Raw genomic sequence first — 5,794 nt, 5'->3', positions numbered from 1 at the left:
GTGTTTTGTATCTGTTGGCTACTTAGAACAGTGCCTGAAATACAGAAGGGAGGCAATGATTTTAGTCCCCTTCTTTCTATAAATATAAAGAAGTGTGTGTGTGGTGTGTCCAATCGATGAGGATAACATTTGTCCACCTTGTGTGAGTGGGAAGGATCAGATTGCCAACCTGTAAAGAAAGTCTCTATGTCTGTATTTATTGAGAATATGAATGTGAAACAGACCACAAAGTGTTCTCTGAGTGTTAGCTGTTGTTATTGATAAGTATGTGTCTTTGTATCCTTTTATTCATGAAATTTCATATGTTCCGAGGACGGAGACCAGGTGGTCACTGTCCCGCCTGGCCCAAGCATATGGCCCTACCACATGCCCTTATGGACATAGGTGGAGCACACAGCTCTTACCCAACTCCAAGGCTGGCAAGAAGAGGCGTTTCTCTCTTTTAAAAAAATTTTTTTAATTGAAGGATAATTGTTTTACAGTATTGTGTTGGTTTCTGCCATACATCAACATGAATCAGCCATAGGTATATATATATGTCCCCTCCCTCTTGCACCTTCTTCCCCACTCCCAACCCATTCCACCCCTCTAGGTTGTCACAGAACACCAATTTGAACTCTGTGAGTCATACAGCAAATTCCCACTGGCTATCTATTTAACACATGGTAGTGTATATGTTTCTATGGGGGTGCCTCTCTTGATATTCCAGCTATCCCACAAGCAGGTCCCGCTGTCCACCCATTCCCTGACCTGTGTCCTGGGTTCCTTGTCTACAAAATTCAGTTTAGTAAGCATACATTGAGCATCTGCTGTATCCAAAACAAAGCTGGGCGCTCCAGAAGGTTAGAATAGGAGAACACATTGCTGGTCCTCCAGATGGCCACAGATACCCAAACCCACAGGGTGAGAAAGGCTATAAAAGGGACAAAAATGAGCTTCAGACACTGAAGGAGCAATGGAGTTCAGGCTTGGTAGCTGGGGGCACTTTCTAGAGTTGGTGGCATTGAAGACAGACCATGAATGGAACAAGAATCTAATGGGAGAAAGGCAGGCCGCTCAGAGGACAGAGCCAAGTTCAGGCCAGACCTAGGAAAGGGTAAGTGGTTGGTTTGGCTGGAGGGTGAGGTGCATGATGGAAAACGGTGAGCAGTCAGACTGCCAAGATAGGTCAGGCAGCTGTCGTGAGAAGAACTGTGTTTTTGAAAAGAAAAATGCAATCAGATGGGCCCTTCAAGGTTATTCTGGCAGAGAGGATGGAGAAGATGCAACATCAGCAGTTTGCAGGCTGCTGGAGTGGCCTTGGAACAAGGATGAGAGTCCAAACCAGGGCAGCCCCCGGGGAAGTGGAGAGGAGGATGGCCGAGAGCATGACCCCGCTGACAGCCATTCAGCAGCGGGAATCCAGCTTCCCGCCCCCGGGGAGCCTGAGATTCCTGGAAAACCGGAGCCTGCTGTCAAGGGCATGTGTCTGTCTGCCCTCTTCACCCCACTTGTCAGGCTGAGTTAGCTTGTCTCCAGTTCTCCCCTCTCCTCCTCTTCAGAGCATGCCACCCGGCTGCTCACTCTCCCACCTTGACATAGCTGGACACAACTGTCCATCTCCCTCTGGCCTTAGCCACATCCCTCTCTGACCTTCCCTTCTTTGCAGGACAATGTTTCCGACCTGGCATCTCCTATTTATGCAGCCTCCTGCAAAGCTCTTGTCTATGTGGTTTGCCTGTGTCCCCAAGGAGCAGGAAGCCCTGGGGAGCAGAATAACCACAGGTTGCAGGTGTGCCGGCCGCTCTTGGTGCCTCTGCACCTCTGTCCTGTCCGGCTCGGGGCTCCTGTCCCTGGAGACCCACCCTTTGCAAGAAGTGGGTTAAGAATCACAGGCGCTGCTCCTTGGGAGGCTTCAGGAAGGACTGCCTACCCCGGCTCCTGATGCAGGGCTTCCTGAACTTTGCTCTACGTTAGAATCACCTGTTGTTGCTGTTCAGTCACTCAGTCATGTCCGACTCTTTACAATCCCATGAACTACAGCACTTCAAGCTTTCCTGTCCTTCACCATCTCCCTGAGTTTGCTCAAACTCATGTCCATTGAGTCGGTGATGCCATCCAACCATCTTATCCTCTGTTGCCCCCTCCTCCTCCTGCCCTCAATCTTTCCCAGCATCAGCTTCTTTTCCAATGAGTCAACTCTTTGCATCAGGTGGCCAAAGTATTGAAACTTAGCTTCAGCATCAGTCCTTCCAAGGAATATTCACGGTTGATTTCCTCTAGGATTGACTGTCTTGATCTCCTTGATGCCCAAGGGACTCTCAAGAGTCTACTCCAGCCCCACAAGTCAAAGGCCTCAGTTCTCTTTGGTGCTCAGCTTTCTTTACGGTCCAGCTCTCAATCCATACATGACTACTGGAAAAACTGTAGCTTTGATTAGAAGGACTTTTTCTGGAACCTGAAGAGCTTTAAAAACTCCTGCTGCCCACCCTGGGTCCCAGGCCCTGCCCATGGAATCAACGCAGGCACGAGGCATCGCTAGTGATTAAAGATCCCTCTATGATTTTATGTGTGGCCAAGTTTGAGCACCATCTCCTGGTGTCTTTCTCCCCCTCTTTAGCTCTCAGCGTGAGCCAGGGACACCAGCAGAAAGGCTCTCTAGTCACTCCTCCCCATGTGAGTTGGAGGCACTTGGTATCTGAGCATCTCAGGACTTTCAGGAACCAAGCGGGAATTCTTTTCCTTCTTCCCTTCTAATCGCTCCCCTTTCTCTTGTCTCCTACCAAGTCAGATCCTAGTCAGTGAGCAAGAGTTTCCTCCCACTGGACAGAATGAAACAATAAATCCCCCAAAGAAGCACAGGCAAGAAGGTTCAGGTCTCATCCCTGCCTCGTCCATTTTCTGATTTCTTTAGGGTCATGTGATAAAAGGAAGCAGAATCTCCCCCAGAACCAACCTCTGTCTCAATCCATACTCCCTTCTCCTTCCATTCCCCTAACAATGGATTTTGTTTGTTTGCTTTTTAAACATGTGAACCCTTTCCTCAAATGAAAGCCTCTGCAGAAGCTTAACATACATGACAGACAAAGGTAACGCCATTCTGGTTGAGAAGACTTGGGGTGGTGGCCTGGCGGGGTCCCTCAGGGGTAGGCCCAGAGCAATGGGGAGAGCCACGGGCTGGGAGGGGCCCTGGACTGGGGTTAGCTCCACATGTCTCTAGTCTCTTTCCTCCGCTTTCTTTCTTTGTAAATTCAGAGTGGGGGCAGGTGAGGGCTTCCTTCCCCTATTCATACACACTTAAACCAGAGCAGCACCTACTCTGTTTTCCTCATTGGGAGTTCCTGTAAGATACTGTATCATCAGAGGGCGCCATGAGCTTAAAAACCTCAAAGACACTGCATGAAGGCTTTTTTCTTGGTCTTTTTTCACTCAGTTTCGCATGAGCATTTTACAGAGTACTTACTGTGTGCCAGGCACTGTTCTAGACACATCAATAAACCCACGTCATGGGTCAGCAACAACCTTTCACTGTCCCGAGGAGGGAGCGCTCTGCTTGGGCCCGAGGTCTTTCCTAGCAGCCTTGCTCCACACACAGCTGGGAGGACAGAGAGAGAGAGAATGATGACATGGTCTCCACATGGAGAGGCAAGCAGGAGGAATTCACTGCGTCTGAGCGCAGGGCTCAAGAAAAGAGAGGGGGAGACCCTCTTTCAAACCCCAACACTTCCTGCTCCTGGGAGGGGTAGAAAAACCCTTCCCTAACTGAACTGAAGGAAATCTTCCTCAGGGGACAACTGCACGTGATGGAATTCGAGGATCTGGCTCACCATTCTGCCTCCACTTAATTAGAGTGGGTTTCACAGGGAAGGAGGCTCTGCAGGGAGCACAGGAGAGGAAGGCAAGGGGAGCAGCCCACGAAGACCCCTCTCTCTGTCTCTGGCGCCGGTCTCTGTAGGATCCATCAGAAATGATGGGCTGGAAGATGCTCCGATTAATTGCTTTCCGGCCCTGAGATGGCACCTCCATTGCCAGTCAAAGTTTTAATTAATCATGCCAGCAGATGGGCTGTCATGGGCCTCAGCAGCATGGGTAATGAACTCATTTATTATCAGGCTCCATCAGTGGGAGGCCGTCCAGGCTTCTGGGGGAGGAGAGGCTCCTGACACCAGGGCCCAGGATCCCTTCAGTCTGGGGAGTGTCTCTGGAAATGCTTTGATTTCAGACCATCCACTGGCCCTGAAGAAGAGAGGGACGGGGTAAGAAGGGGACTTGAAAGCCTGCCCTTCCAGTGATGCAGGAGGCTGGCCTGGCCCTCTGGTACCCTCTGCACCTGACCCATGAGATGAGGGTGAGGCCATGACACCCTCTTAGGCAGGGGCACATCAGGATGCTTCAATGCACAAGTGCTCAGAGATCCAGGCTCCTGGCCTGTGGGCAAGGTGCTGGATTTTATGCCCCGGGCTGTCTCGTTCATTCTCCCCAGTGCCCACACCATGTTCTGCATGCTGTGTGTTTAATCAATGCTGTTGAATTAATGGGAAAATGGATAAGTGAAATGTGGGGTGCCCAGCATGGAAGCTACCACTATAAAAAGAAAAAAGTTTTATTGTGCCCAAGTGAGGTCTGAGGTTCTAAGCAATACCTCACACAGGAGCCTGGAGCTTATCATAGACATGGGTCTTGCTTTGGGGGGGGGTCACAGTATACCACTGGCAAGACTGGGACAGACAGAAGACATAACAACTGTGGCCAGAAGATGGTCACAGAGTGTCACAACTAGAAGGGACAGTAAGAATATCCTGTCTCCCTCCTCCTTGCCTGAGGAGACTGCGGATCAGCAGAGGGGACCTGCCTAAGGTCACGCACGTGGTTGGGGCACAGCTGGACCTGGAACCCAAGTCTTCTGACTCCTAACCCTGTTCTGTCCATGCCTCCACACCCCCACCCCCCGCCCCACCAAAACCCTTCCACGACCTGCTTGCCCGGGTCACTCACAGTGGCCTGCCCTGGGTCCAGAGGACCCCAGCCCCTACTGTGCCTGTCCTGCTCTTTGGGCTAGCATTTGTCTTGTCTTCTACAGAGTCCTTCCTTTCTCCATCTGTAGTCTGTATGGAGGGGAACATCTTGACCAGCACCCCCACCTCCTGCTGTAGCTGAACTCTGAGGAAGTGGTTGGTCTGGATCCAGGCCGCCCACACGGGTGGGCGGTGCTTCTACACGCGGGAGCAGGCCAGGGCCCCCCGCCTGTGTAAAGGCTCAGGTGTCCACTGTGCTCTGTGGTCACTCTCCCAGTTTGTTGAGCAGTGGGCGGAGTAAACAGGGGCTGTTCTATTGGGCCCGTTTCCTTGGAGCATGTCATCACAATTCTCTCCTAGTGTGGAAAAACGATGAAGTGCCCTTCTCTGAAATCAGAAACCCTGAAAGAAGGAAGTCTCTGCGGAGTTGATACTCTGTGGCCATGGTACTAAGACCGAAAACAGTCACCATTTTCCTCTGCCTACTCTGCACCGGTCAGATCAAATGGTACAGTGGGTGAACTGCTGAGAACTGGGTTTGTCTTTTGTGAGAATGACAGCAACCTCTTCCATGGCACCAGCTGTGCCAGGCGCTGAGACAAGCACCCTACACACTTTAGTACAAATTCCCCTTAGGGAAGGTGAGACATGGGGAGACCAAGGAACGTTTTCAAGTACAAGTGAGTAGTGAGTGTTGAAGCCAGGCTTTGTTTAGGCAGTGTGGCTCCCAGATCTGGGCTCTCAGTCACTTTACCACGTGGTCGCCTGAGAAAGATAAACCGGTGAGGCATGGTGGGTGT

This window comes from Bos grunniens, chromosome 2, assembly GCF_055505025.1.
Source record: "Bos grunniens cultivar Pamir isolate PY7600 chromosome 2, Bosgru_T2T1.0, whole genome shotgun sequence".
Classification (NCBI taxonomy): Eukaryota; Metazoa; Chordata; class Mammalia; order Artiodactyla; family Bovidae; genus Bos; species Bos grunniens.
The sequence above is the reverse complement of the archived record's forward strand: the minus strand, read 5'-3'. Positions refer to the sequence as shown.